The sequence below is a fragment of the Muntiacus reevesi genome, chromosome 2, assembly GCF_963930625.1.
Source record: "Muntiacus reevesi chromosome 2, mMunRee1.1, whole genome shotgun sequence".
Taxonomy (NCBI): Eukaryota; Metazoa; Chordata; class Mammalia; order Artiodactyla; family Cervidae; genus Muntiacus; species Muntiacus reevesi.
Genome location: NC_089250.1, coordinates 262,825,524 through 262,840,317, shown reverse-complemented (window position 1 = coordinate 262,840,317; position 14,794 = coordinate 262,825,524). Strand labels below are relative to the sequence as shown.

At 49.5% G+C, this 14,794-nt stretch overlaps 1 pseudogene; it reads right to left on the bottom strand.

Moving 5' to 3' along the window:
• Positions 1-3,019: 3,019 nt before the first annotated feature.
• On the bottom strand, positions 3,020-13,850 carry LOC136161387 (palmitoyltransferase ZDHHC6 pseudogene; annotated as a pseudogene).
• Positions 13,851-14,794: the final 944 nt, after the last annotated feature.

Sequence of the window (14,794 nt, the reverse complement as noted above, 5' to 3'; positions counted from 1 at the left end):
TTTATCCGTTCTGCTGTTGATGCCCACTGAGGTGGCCTCCATGTCCTGGCTATTGTAAGTAGTGCTGAAAAAGATACATCCACCCCAAGGATTCTGGGTCTTTAAGCTAGAAATTGACTGAGGGATACTGACTCTTTGTTTTCTTGATTTTATTCGCCTTTTGTTCACTCGATTTAGAGCTCTTTCATGTGTACGGGTCAAGTAAGAATTGGTTAGACTTCCTGTTTCTTTCATTTCAGTTGGCCAGTGCCTTTGTTCTCTGTTGAGTCAGACTCCTCTGATTGCAGCATTGACTCTACTGTCCATTATGGTGAGCATGGCCCACCTTGCCTTTGGTGATTAAGTACTGGCTCAGTAGACATGAATTTGAGCGAACTCTGGGAAATAGTGGAGGACAGAGGAGCCAGGTGTGCTTCAGTCCATGGGGTCACAAAGACTTGGACACGACTTAGCAACTGAACAACAAACGCCTCTTAGACCTGCTGCCTCTCGAGCCAGTTTCCTCCATTGCATTGAGGTTTCCCACTTCTGTGGCAGCGGTTCCCACTGTAATTTCTGAGCTCCAGAGAAGAGCCATCACAGAGCTAGCTCTTCAAGGCTTCTGGGGCTTCCTTAGAAAGCTGTATCTCACTGTTGTGGTGAATGCTGGGTGCTCTGAACTCTCCCAGGGTATTGGTGAGAAGGTCTCAAATGATAAACCCATACAGCATTCCAATCTAAGTCTTTGGATCCCTGTCTCTGAGTAAATGGTCTCTTCTCTGGTGCAGAGACCTCCTTGTGTTTCCATCAGGATAAACATAGATAGGTGGGAAACTTAGCTGTAACCTAGTGAGCTGAGTGGGAAAAACTCAGAGGCATTTGTCTCTGAGAAGGCCTTCATGGGCTCAACTCAGAAGCCCCAGAGGAGCCCCAGAGGGGGCAGAGAATACCTCACACAGAGTCCCAGGTGCTCCTGGAGTAACTGAAGGGAATAAGCCAGGTCAGGAGATGCTCTGGGACCTCTGGTCGGGCCTGACAGAGTCAGTCTGGAGGGTCCACTCTGAGGTGTCTGTTTTCCTCAGGAATAGCCTAGCCATGAGTTCTTGTGTGTGTGTGTGTGTTTTAAACCAAGAATGCTTTATCTGTCTGTTCAGTTTTGGCTGTGCTGGGTCTGTGTTGCTCAGGTCTTTCCCCAGTTGCGGTGCTCGGGTTCTCATTGCAGTGGCTCCTCTTGTTGCAGACCATGGGCTCTGGGGCACGTGGGCTCAGTAGTTGTGACTTCTGGGCTCCAGAGCACAGGCTCGATAGCTGTGGAGCGCATGCCTGGTTGCCCCGCGCCATGTGGGGTCTTTCCTGATCAGGGATCAAACCCATGTCTCCTGCGATGGCAGGTGGATTCTTCACTACTGAGCCACCAGGGAAGCCCAGGATCATTTTAAAGCAAAGGCACGTCCATCGTTTTGTCTAAGGATGGTGGTTACTCTCTTCCCCAAATCATTCTGTGTCCACGCCTGGGAAATTCCATGGTGGGCTCCAGCCACCGGGTCACAGAGAACCGGACATGACGGAGCGCACCAGGCTCATGGTGCTGCTGCTTCCGCGTCGCTGCAGTCCTGTCTGACTCTCTGTGACCCCATGTGCTATGGCCCCCAGGCGCCTCTGTCCATGGGCTTTCCCAGGCAAGAAGGCTGGAGTGGGTTGCCATTTCATTCTCCAGGGCATCTTCCTGACCCAGGGATCGAACCCTTGTCTCTTACATGTCCTGCACTGGTGGGTGGGTTCTTTATACCACTAGCACCACTTGGGAAGTCCAAGGCCATCAATTACTACTGCCAATTAAAAAAATAAAGTATTTGTTTATTTTATGTTTGGCTGATCTTTATTGCATCACAGGCTTTTCTCTAGTTGCGGAGAGTGAGGGCTCTCTCTGGTTGTGGTGGGTGGGCTTCTCACTGCGGTGGTTTCTCTTGTTGCAGAGCACAGGCTCAGTAGTTGTGGTGGATGGCCTTAGTTGCTCCAGGGCATGTGGGATCTTCTTGGACCAGGGAATCAACCAGTGGCCCCTGCAGTGGAAGATGGATTCTTTACCGCCAGGGAAGTCCCCTGTGTGCTGACTTTATTGCTGCTTCCAGTGGTCTTGGATGGAGGCACCACAGCAGAGGGCCAGGGGAAATCAGGGGCTGAGGAGGGGAAAGACAGCACATGTTCCAATTGCTTGGAAGTGAAGGAAATGAGATGACAGGCTAATTCTTGGTGGAATTAATAAAGGAAGGTTATCCGTGTTGGAAGTGCTCTGACTCTCTGAGGGGCAGAAAAAGGGACAGGGAACAAGGAAGCAGGATGTGCAGGAGAGATTTCTACACACCTGAGCCCATGGAGACTGTGGGAGTGAACACTGGATCAGGCATGGGATGCACTGGATCTATCTGCGTGGGCAGTGTGGTGTGTCCCTAGTGAAGAGCCCAGCAGACCTTTTACTCATGAAATCATCTTCTCTCCTTCTCTCCCAGAGGAAGAAAGGCAGGTTCTCCAGGCAGGTTGGAGCAGTGACCTATGGCTCTAGGTGGACACACTTTGTCAGCAGGTGTGCACATGAATTGATTGAGCTCTCAGATCCCAGGATCAATTACCTCTGGACTTAGAAACAGGCTGTTGAGCAATTTCTTTTATTTTTCAACTTTAATTTTTATTTTTATTTTTTTACAGAGCAAGCCTTTGATCTTTATTTGATTTGACAAAATCATTATTATTAAAAGACGGGTAATAAAATCTGAGCTTATATTGAATCTGACAAATTAATTTCTATAGTATCTAGAATATCGGAAATTCAGCCAAGGGGGACAGAGGATAAAAGCATCGCATGCAGATGCTCCTAGTAGGGGGGGATCTCTATCTGCAGGTCAGGTCCACCATGTGCAGCACACACAAAATCCTAGAGAAAATGCAATCGACTCACTTGGGTGAAGTGTTTTTCCTTTTGGGGAGAGGAAAGGTGGCAGAGAGGTGCAGGAATTCAAAGGCATGTGCAGAATGGCTTCTCCACTTCAAAGTGGTAATAAAAACATTTAGATCATGGCACTAGGGCACCTTTGAGGAAAAGAACACCTTAACCAGGGTAGGCTCATTGCATAATTCTTTAGTAATATGTACAGTTTTCAAGTAATGGAGCAGACTGAGAGGAATTTTACTTCAAAAGTGGCTATCTATTTTTCTTCTCGCCCTCTGGGGCTTGACCTGTTTCGGCGTCACAGGGGCACTTTTCTACACAGTTTCTAGGGAACCATCCTCTTATTCTTGAAACACCTTCTAAAACGGAATCATCAAGAATTTTGTCTCCATACAACCAGTATCGTAACCCTCTTGTGGCTAAGATGAATTCCCCTTTCTGTAGCCTTATCCGAGGCTCTTCAGTGCAGGGGCTCGTGAAGAATGTTTTAACTCCTCTATTCAAAGGACAGCAGGTACCACTATAATCTTCTATCACTTTATACCGGACACTTCTGACTCTTTTATCTGCTTTTTGATTCAACTGTTCTATGGTTAAGCTGTACTGGTGACAGCCTTCTCTTATTGGCCAATCCAGTCCGTCTCCTTCAGGGACCCCTGACCATGTGAACACTTGTTTGAAGTTCTTCCATCTACTTCCCATATCATAAGGAAAAACAAAGACTTCATCTAGTTGATAATACTGAATTCGATCTTTAGCCTTCTCTTCAATCCATGATTCAATAGAAGTTTTGTTTCTGAGAATTATTTTCATCTGGATAAAAAACAACATCCCAACAGCTCTGGTTGTTCCTAAAGCTAATCCCAAGGCAAACAAGGTGGCAGCAAATGCAGCTAATCCAAAAGGAATAATTGGAAGAGGGTCTCTCCGGACTGCACTCATATCAATCTTGACCGTGTTCCACGCAAAGGAGAGCCGATTATAAAGTTGCGTATACATCATCATAACAAAAATAAAGGCAGCGTGAATATAACCCAGTGGTGCTAAAAGGAGGAACAGTGTGAAGGAAGCATGATTCTGGTGGCCGCAGCAGTTGTTGATCCAAGGACAGTGATGGTCCATCTTCATTACACATCTGTTACACTTTCTGCAGTGATGTGACCGTGGTGCCTTGTATGCTTGGCAGACTTTACAGTACTGGAGGTACACGCTATCCTGAGAATTCTCCGGTTTCCACCCCAGAGGGACGAAGCCAGGACCAACAAACATGGCACTGAAGAAATTATAAAGAATCATGACAGTCCAGTTCATCAACAGGATGAAACTCACACTTCCTCCAGTGGTATGTAAGGGCCAGTACCACAACACAGAGCCCATCATGGCCATGGTGGAACATGTTGCTCTAACACCAAGGGCTATAATGGGACCCCAGTGACAAAATCTCTTTAATTCTTGGAGATTTTCAAACTTGACAACTGAGCAGAATGTATCCATTTTGGTGAGGAAAAATGTCTTTCAGTGTTTAAAGGATTACAGATTTCCTTCTTCTGTGCACACATTTCCTTGTGCCACAAGTCCGTGTGTGTTCCTTAACTGTCATGTCTTCACGTTGTGGGATGTTAATGCAGATTACGCCATTTTCACTGTTAGATACTTTTTATCTAGGAGAATCCAGTACCTTGGTTGGAAACTTAATCTCGGTCCGGTCCTCAGTGCCCGCTCCTCGGCCATCGCATTTCTGGGGCGGCTCGGGCTCACCCGGAGCAGACTGTCTTCCGCTCGGAGAACTCCGTCCTGGGTACACCCGCCCAACGCAAGGAGAAAGTAAATTCTGTGCGCTAGAACTGGGGTGCGCGACCAGCCACGACCCGCGCGTCTCTCCGCCAGCGCCCTCTCAGCTTCTCTCCCCAGCAATTTCTATTTCTTCTGCTTTTAAGGAAGGCAGTGTAGAAAGCAGTACCAACTATGAGGCAGCATGTTGATATCTGATACACAATATTTATTATAAATATAGAGCAATTTTTACAAATCATTCAGAAGTGGCCTCAGCCAGGCAAAATTAAATTATGCAGAAGTCCTTGCATGAGGGGAGGTGGACACAGTCTGTATCAGGGTGAGAAAACCCTGAAAGAGGTACCTGAGTACAGAGCGCTTCCAGCCACCCCTCTCGGGGGCCAGTCCACACAGCAGGAGGTCCGTCAAGAAGGTGGAATAAAGCCTTTCTCTCAGCAGCCCAAGGAGGCCCCGTCTGTGCAGAAGGCTGGTGGCAAGCAGGGGCGCCTCTCCTCCTCCCGTCCTCCCTTTCTGTGCCGACACACTGGGTCCCGTGCACCCCGTGGGAGAAGAATTCCAGAGGCTCTTCAAGAAACCCAGGGCTGAGTCATAATCCTTGTGTCCTAAGGAGCGTGCGCACCAGTGCGGCCTCCTGGGCTGAAAACAATGCTAACAGCATGAGGGGCCGTGTTCCCTGCAGGGCGCTCCTGCTTCTCAAGAAGGCGTCCTGAGAAGGTAAGCGGGGCAGACGGACAGAACAGGCACAGGCGGGAACACGCAAGAGAACGGGGTTGATGACTGGCCTGAGATACCTAGAAACGGAGTGAGACCCATTTCTGGCCGTGAAGGTAGACAACTGCTACTTCTTATTTTCTGTGCGGATCCCCTGACACACAAGGCTTAGGGAGCTAATGGCCAGAGGGACATGAGGGGCTTAGGTAGGTTCTTCCCCCTGAAGTGGTCAGATTGGCTTATGCAGCAAATTAAACAGAACCCCTTTCACATAAACAAGCAGTTACAAAAATTAAAATGGCAGAATGTCTCAGAAGGAAGGGAAAAAACAACCAATACCCCCAAATTGTACATTCTTTGACCATTATTTAAATAATCTCTGCAGGGTGACTTTCTGAGTCCTTTCCCCAATCCCAGCAGATTGCATCTGGTACGAGCTGACTGCCCCATAAACTGATGACCCATGAATCTCTGGGCATTGCCTTGAATAAAGCCCGTAGCATTACTAAAACAGTGTGTATTGTTTTTGTTTGTTTGTTTGTTTTTACAGTTTCCATCAGGATACACTTAACGATTGCTGAGAAGTTGTTTTCTAGTTGCTTCTATCGGGTTCTCTGAATGCACTCTTTCAAAGGTTTAGATGTTATTCCAGCTAAGTAGTAAGTTGCTTAGTCCCTGATCCTGCAGGTAGACAACACTGAAAGTGGACAAAGGTGTAGAACTTCCCAGCTCAGAGCTGGTCATGTATGTGTCTTCCTGTGAATGGCGGGTTCACATCGGGCTTCAGAGTGCAGAAGCTCTTCATTTTCCTTCTCCTTGCTCTTTTTTTCTGGCACAGGCATTTCAGTGGATAAGAAATAATTCTCCAGGTTATGGCAAATTCATGTTAGACTCCAATAGGACTGAGGTGGGAAGGAATACACAAGTTTACACCTGGTCTAGGGGCAGAGGTTCTGGCAACTTTCTCCCAAGGTCCGCTTTGCTAGATTTCAATGACGAGGAAGTTTTGGTTTCCTACAGACCTCCTCGTGGATGTGCCTTTTCATCCACTGACACTGAAGGAGGGGGCTGTGACCAGGCAGCCTGGAGGAGCCTCATTAGGGATGGGGGGGGGGGAGAAGACTCTCTCCTCATTTTCCCTGAGGGCAGAGGAATCTCCTGGGGATGGAGGTGGGAAGCTTAGAATAAGTCAACAGTGCAACAAGCAGGACAGGTTCCATTACTGTTTTTTGACTTCTGAATAAATTGTTTCTGTGTGTGTTGGAGATGGGGAGGCTGAAGTTGCTTTCTTTTTTAATTCCTGGGCATTGAAGTTCAGGGAGGAATATTCAATTTCATTAACCTGAAAGGCATGAGCCGCAGTCAGTTAAATCAGCATCACAGGACAGACCCTCACCTTGTCCAGGGTCACTCAGCATCCCATGCTCTTACCACTTTGAAACTTTTAGCTTCAGAGAAGGGCTTTTATTACCTATTTTCTCTGATTAGTAACATCCTATTGAATAATCATTAAACATTATGGATGGTTATGGAATTCTACAATGGAATACGATGGCATAGCAATAAAAATAAGTAGACAATAAAGGCACACAACCATATGAATGAATCTTGCAAAACAATTTTGAATGAAAGAAGCCAGACCCATGTACACAGTGTGTTTTTCAGTTCTATAAGCCCATAATCAGGTAAAAGTAATCTAATGCATTGGAAGTGAAGATAGTCCTTACTCTTCAGAGGGAAGTAACTGGAGCATTGTGTGTGTGTGTGTGTGTGTGTGTGTGTGTGTGTGTGTGTGTGTTGAGGGGGGTTGATTTTTTAAAAATGATTGATACTGTTTATATAGATATGAACAACTTGTGGAAACTTACACACTGTTAAAATTATTAGGTTGGTCAGAAAGCTCATTCAGGTTTTTCCATAAGATTTCATGGAAAAACTTGAAGAAACTTGGGTCAACCCAATACTTATGATTGAAACATTTTTCAGTTTATATGTGTATTCTGTTGAAGATTAAGATGAGAAAAATTCAGTAAAAGTATTAGAAGGTAAAGGAATCAAGACCTCAGGTCTATAACATTGGAAATTATCATTTATCAGTAACAGCAGAGTCAGCCTGGAGGCAGAAGAGGGAGAATGATCTAGTGCCTTTCTTGCTCTGGCCACTGTGCTGAGTGCTTTACCTTTGTTATGTCATTTAATTCCTTGACCTCCTCTGTGAAGTAGGCAGCACACCCATTTTTCAGAGGACTCAGCTGAGGCTCTATGAGGTTAAGTTACTTGTCCATGGTCCCAGCTGTGGTCAAGTCCAGTGAGGTGAGCTCGTGGGAGTAATGCTTCTTTGTTGCTGCAGTGAAGAACTCTGACCCAAACTGATTTCCCATTTGTGTCTACAAGACTAACCCATTCTACACAGAGATATTTCCATGAGAAAAGGAGCCAGTGAAGCTGGCTGTGCTTACCTTTTCAGGTGAACTGTCAGAGTGTCCTTGACCTGGGAAACAAAGGAGAGTCATCAACCCATGAAAATGCAGAGTTGCCTTATGGCCTCAGAAAGGACTGTTCCTAAAGCTGATGTGACTTCTAGCTGAAGGAGGTGGCAGGTAGTGGGAGGGTTGGGGCCCATGATTAAGACTTAAGGATTTCTCTTCCCTCAGTCTGTGGTCCAGACCCCAGTGCATTAGACTAAGGTGGTGGTGGGGCAGGGTGGGGGTGTTGAAGGGAGGCCTCAGTGCACTTCTGAAGATTTCTGGCAGTTCACAAGGCCTGAGTTTTGCCCACGTGTGTCTCACAGGTGTGTGTCTAGGCGGCAGGCTCCAGAGGCAGGACAGGCTGAGGCCCACAGCACCCAGAGCACCAGAGGCAGGGAAAGTCTCACCATAGGAGAAGTCCGCATCCATAACAGAGGCAGAAGGGGGAAGGAGGTAGGATGAGGAAAGGGCTCCTGGAAGCTCGGCCATCTCATGGCTGCCTGGCTTGTGTGGCCTCAGAGGGGCCATCTCTCTGGGGGCTCTTCCATGACGAGGAAGAGTGTGAGGACCTGTACCAAACTGAGGCTGGGGACTGAGATCACCTCTCATATTTCAGACGGTAGGGGTTCCCTGGTCAGTCAGGGCACGTGGTGGAACAAACCAGCTCTCACTGAGTGAGTGGCTCTACTTACTGTGGTTGTGATCTGAGGATTTGTGCTCTGTGAGATCACGCTGCTCAGTTGCCCTAAATAAATATCAGACACAGTGACTACTATTCCCAGGCACAGGGTCTCTGCTCCTTGAATTAGGAAGCACAGTGTTGGCATGATTCCATGGGGTTCCTCCATGTTCATTTTTATCTTGGTTGGTCCTCTTTCTTCCTAGGACCTCTGTCTTCAATCTACCCATTACCCCCTCTCATGTTTACTCCTCTCTGGTTTACTGACTCTTCAGAACATTTACGGCCATTCATCTCAACTGCTTCTATTTCTACCCGGACATCTTTCCACTTTTGTAGGTAGATGCTGGATATTTCTCACTTTATTTATTGCCCAGGAGGCCTTGGGTTGTTCCTGCTTTTCTTAGGTTCTCTTCCAGTCGTGTCCCTCCCTCCTCCTGCTCTTGTGGTCAACAGAGCACAGGTCTCCCTTCCTCCTGCTCCTCCTTTCATGTCCTCATTGGTTTTCCTTCTTGGACCTTGGTTTCCCTGCCTGGGACAGAGGAACACAATTGGCTCTGTCCCTCTAAAACAAATGGAGGTGGGAATAGCCATGTCCAAGAGACAGGGGGTTACAGGAAACATGAAGACCAGGGAAGAGGAGACCCATAAGAATCAGTGCCAAGAAGCAGGAAGACTGAGGAGCAGATCTAGGCCAGAGACAGAGACAAAGTCTCCTTCCCTCTCCCAAGCAGGGCAGTCAGCCTCAAAGAAAGCGGAACAAGAGGAAAGGTGGCATACCGTCTAGTTTCTCTGATGTACAGAAAATACACCAGGGCTGCTATCAGACCCACCCCAGCCACAGCTCCAATCACGATGCCGACAATGGCACTAGCTGAGAGGTCAGAGGAACTTTCTGGTGTCGGTTTATCTGTTGTGGAAAGAAAAGAGAAGAATGAATGAGAGGGGCTCTGGGAAATATCTCAATATGAAATAGTCTCTGCTTGTTCCTCCAAGGTATAGACTTTCTGTGGAAGCTTGCTGTGAGGTGAGTAACCGCCTATATCCTTGCGATTTTTTCCTCTCTGATTGTATTTCTAGGTTGGTGACCACATTCCTCAATTCCAACCTGGCTTTTCTGCACTCATATGTTTGAAGTCTTTGGAAATGTAAGAAGGACTGATGATGGGTATTTTTGTATGTTATCACTTCCCATCTTTTCAAGGTTACATCTTTACCTGGGTACCAGGTATGGCTGCCATGAATATGCACCTGTTAGGTGTCTTACGATAGTGTGAGTTCCTGAGTCCTGTCTGACTCATTGTGACCCCATAGACTGTAGCCCGCCAGGCTCCTCTGTCCATGGGATTTCCCAGGCAAGAATACTGGAGTGGGTTGCCATTTCTTTCTCCTGGGGATCTTCCTGACCCGGGGTCCTCTCAACCCAGGGATCGAACCCGGGTCTCTTGCATTGCTGGCCGGCTCTTTACCATCTGAGCCATTGGAGGTGTCTTATGCTTGGGACTTAAATGATGGAAGGCCCTCTGAATTCACTACCCCATTTCACAGAGACCATCCTTCACACAGGTTTCCAGCAGGAATATGAAATCAATTGCAATTTTGTGAGAAATAAATTTTTTTTTGTGATGGGTGACTTTTAATTCAAGGGCTCCTTGCCAGCTTTGCAGATATCTCTTAGAACTGAGGAGCAAACAGTCAAACATGACTGAGAGTGCACGCACGAATTTCAGTGTGGGTTGCTGTGTAGAACAAGGCCAGTCCCGGCTTAAATGAAGGAGGAAGGTGAGAGACATGGAAAGAGCAGAGAGCGAGAAATGTCCATTTATAAGCGACCTCAAAGTGGGGGTTTCAAGTGACTTCAAACATCCAGAGGTCCAAGAGCCCCACTGCGGCCCAGAAGCAGGCCCCCTGCCCCCACCCTTGGAAACCCTCCCACGGCGGAGCAGCCCCACAGCCGAGGTGAGACTCGGCTCCCAGTGGGCTTTAGGGGCAGGTGGTCAGAGGATAAAACACCGGTCCCCTCCCCGAAGAGACAGGCGGCAGGTGTGGCCAGAGCCTCCTAGGACTCTGCATCCAGATTCCAGAGCCTGAAGAGATCACAGATCATTCATCTGTCCTTTTTCCTTCCATTCTTCCTTCCCCAAAGAAACACTGAGAGCCTGTCAGGCCCTGTGCTGGGTGCAGGTGTAGATGGGGAGTGAGGAAGTAGACTGAGTCCTTTCCATTTTACTCCAGTGGGAGTGACACCCAACACCTCCAGTAACCAGCAAATAAATGAACTCTGGTTCACTCAGTGCGAGGAGCTTGTACATTGGCTACCTAAGGAGGGGAGGCCTGGACATTCCTGTCACTGATTTGATTGTTGATGCAGGTAATTTGCAAGAATCCTGGACTGAGTTGCCATGCCCTCCTCCAGGGCATTTTCCTGACCCAGTGATCGAACCCGTGTCTCTTACATCTCCTGTGTTGGCAGGTGGGTTCTTTACCACTAGAGGCCACCTGGGAAGATCTAGCTCCAGAGTAAAGGGGATTAATTGTCCATTTCCCTTGACTTTTCACACTAGAATCTCCCTCTGGTTGAGGAGGCCCAAGAAGAAAGGATCTGAACCAACACTTGGTTTCTGGGTTCCTAGATAAGGCCCCTGGGAGGGAGGAGAGGGTGGGGCTGTGATGTTGGCCTGACCCTTCCACACATATTTCCCCTGACTGGCCACTCATGGTCTGTGTGACTGATTCACTGACTGTATCTCCCTGTATTTTACTGAGCTTGTCTTCAGTAAAACAGAATAAATGGTAAATGGCATCAGGAGTGCCATGTTGTCTGTGTATTAACCTTAAATCATGAATAATTAGCTGGTCTAAAGCTAGACATGGACACTGTGTCTAGGGACTTCCTGGTAGTCCAGTAGTTAAAAATCTGCCCTGCTATGCTAGAGATGCAGGTTCCGCTGGTTTTGGAACTAAGATCCCACAGGGCTTGGAGTAACTAAGTGGACCAACAAAGCCCACGAACCACAAAGAAAGATCCTGTGTGACGTAATGAAGACCCGATGCAGCCTAATAAATACATAAATAAATATTTTTGAAAAGAAAACCCTGCCTCTACTATTATTTGTGTCCACAGGAGAGGGCTCCCTGGGCTGCCCACTGCGGGGTGAGGAGCTGCCGGGAGCATCTTCTCTTCCTCTGGTCCTTCTTGGGGATGCTGACCTTCCTCTGGAGCCTCCACTGGGGCCCAGAGGGTCGGCTAATGGCGTGGGGACCCAGCCTAGCCTGCTCTCCATGCTGAGTCTCAGGGGAAGGACTGGGCTCCACCCCTGCTCAGACGCGGCTCTTGGGGCTGAGCCCTGGCCAATGACCTGCTGAGAAACTCTGGCCTCAGGGAGCTGGGATCACCTGCCCGTCAGCCCCGCCTGGGAGGCCAACACCCACCAGCGGCCCAGGTTCTCCGTGGTCACTGGAGCCGGGACCCTGGGACAGGGTCTGGGGAGGGGCTTCCCCGTGGGCCTGAGCTTCTCTGTGAGGACCCCTCAGGCCAGGCCCCTGCTGAGTCCTGCAGGGTCTTCCTCAGGGTCATGGTCGCAGGGACGGACCCAGGGGCCTGGACTGAGAGTTCTCTCCCTCTGCTGAGTCCCTCCCATCAGACCGTCCTTCTTTCTGCAGTGTCTGCAGGGTCCAGAGCCCCTGTGTGGAATTCTGACCCTTTGGAGTTCGTCTCCACTGTGTGTGTCCTGCACTAAATGTTCAAACCCCAACACGGGACATAATGTAGAGGGAGAAGGAGGCACCATCCGGGTCTGTCAGAGCAGAATTCAACCGCTCTCTACCCCAAAACCCTGAGGTCAGAGAGGAAGCACTCACGGTGTACGTGGAGGTGTCCAGTCTGTCTTTCTGTCTGTAAATCATCCCTTGTGATGAGCAGGGTGTAGGATCCTGTGTCTTTCTGGGTGACTTTCTGGATCAGCAGGGTTCCATTGGGGTAAAGTGTCTCCCGACCGCTGTGTGCAGGCCCTGTGGTAGTTACATTAGTGGCTATTCTATATGATGCAATTAGCTGGCTGTTTTCTACCTTTTCTCCTTTGTACCAGGTATAGCCTAGAAGATTCTCTGTCATGTTGTGGGCAAGTAGAAGAACATCCGATCCTTCTGCAGCAAGTGGGGGCACCACTTCAATAGTGAGCTGGGCAGTGGTGAGCAGGGGCCAGAAAGTTATGAGTGAGACTAGGAGGGAAGAGAGAGAAATCAGTTAATATTCTGACCTGTGTGGGGAATGGAAAAATGGTGCCCTGGGTCCTAAGCAGCTCTCTTCATCCCTCAGCGTCGGTGTGTGTGTGTGTGTGTGTGTATATGTGTGTGTGTCCTCCTGGTTCAAGGTCAGCAGCATGACCCCCATCACTTCGGCCCCTCTGGGCTCTGTATTTCCTCTGTTTCCCCAGTTTTCCCTGGCTCACTCCCTCACTGCCCTCACACAACTGCTCACACTCAGGGGCCTCTTGGGAGATGTCCTTCCCCCCCGACCACCTGCTGTAAAGACCCTCCGTGTTCATTTGCTGACCCTTCCCTGCTCCATTTCCTGCATGACGCCTGTCAGCGCCTGACAGCACATTCTAGATCTCTCTGCTTGTCTGTCTTCCTCCCCACAGAGTGTAAGCTCCGTGAGGGCAGGGGCTTTGTCTGATCCTGCTTGAAACACAGTGTCAGGACCAGGCTCCAGACATTGTACCTGGGGATGAAGGAATGAGGGGTCCCAGGAATTCCACAGTCTGGTTTTGTCAGTTTCTGAGGGTGGGGGGTAAGGACAATGTTTAGTGTCGTGGTTAAGTGTTTTTCTGTAGTGACACCCAGACATAAGTTATTATTATCGTCATCAGTTTTCAACAGTTACTGCTCAGTGAAGAATAACTTGTAAAAGCTACACTAGTTGAAGTTTTCCTGCCCCTCACCAGTTCTATTTCATGGAGAGTCTCCTGTGGCTGAGCCCCCGGGCCTACCCTCCCTGCTCCCCTGTCCTCTGCCCTCAGGTCTGAACAGAAGCACTCTGTCCCCTCTCAGAGCCCTGTCTCCCCCAGTTCCCACCCAGTCTCCTGTTCTCCCTGAAAACTGTCTCTGCCCACTCCCTGAAAATTGTCCCCACTCACCTGCAAGCAGGAGCCTCTTCCAGGGGACGCACCGTCTGCGGGAAGGGCCTGAAGGGGGCTCCATGGTGCCTGCTGTCTGCTGTGTCCCTCTCTGTGAGGAGAACTTCTGCTCCAGAATCGCTCACAAGCCCTGCAGTCGCCGTTTGAGCTCTGCTTCCGCCTCTGTGCGGGGCCTCCTCCCGGGGCAGGAGCACTGGCTAGTTCAAGAGGCCCGGGGGCGGGGTCTCTGCCCAGGCCCCACCCTCTTCCTCCCCTCTCATTCCGCCTGCCTTCTCTCCTCTTCCCTTTCTGTTACATTTCATTTGCCTGGGAAGCCTGCTGTTTCTGCCTTTGGCAGCTTGACTTCTCACCCTAGACACACAAACACACACACGTATGCAGTTCCCCCCCTGCTGGGGAGAGCACCTCCCTGGGGCTCCTGTCCTGGGCGTCCCCCGTAGGTCTCAGTTGGGGGTGCAGTCAGCCTCCCCGCTTCCACAGTCTCCAGCCTCATGTTCTCCTTCTGTCTTTCCCCTGCAGAGCAGGAACCTGGGGGGTGGGGAGGAGGTGCATCGGGAACAGTGTTCCCACGGTGCATGGGAACCACCTGTGGCGCTTCATGAAGACTTTGAACCCCCCAGAGGGACCTTAGGAAAGCTGCTTCAGCAGCCACACAGGCCACGTGCTTGCCCAGCCTGGCTGAGACTCCAGAATGTGGGGTGGGAGCAGCCTCTCCCCAACGTCGATGCACAGGGAGGGTCTGCAGATCCTGTTAAAATGCAGAGCCTGACTCAGCAGGGGTGGGGTGGACCTGAGAGTCTGCATCTAACAAGCTCTCAGGTGAGGCTGACCATACTGGACTCTGGAGCACACTTTCTATAGCAAGGCTGATGGTGACAAGTCAACTGAGAGGCCGCCGCCCTCCCCCCAATTCGGCCTCTGCCGTGTTCTGGTCTGGGGTCTGCCAGCATGACACAGAGACCCCAGGATCTCCGAAGCAGGATATTATTTCCCTTTCTAACACTGGGGGCTTCCCTGGTGGCTCAGCTGGTAAAGAATCCGCCTATAATGCAGGAGACCAGGGTTCAATCCCTGGGTG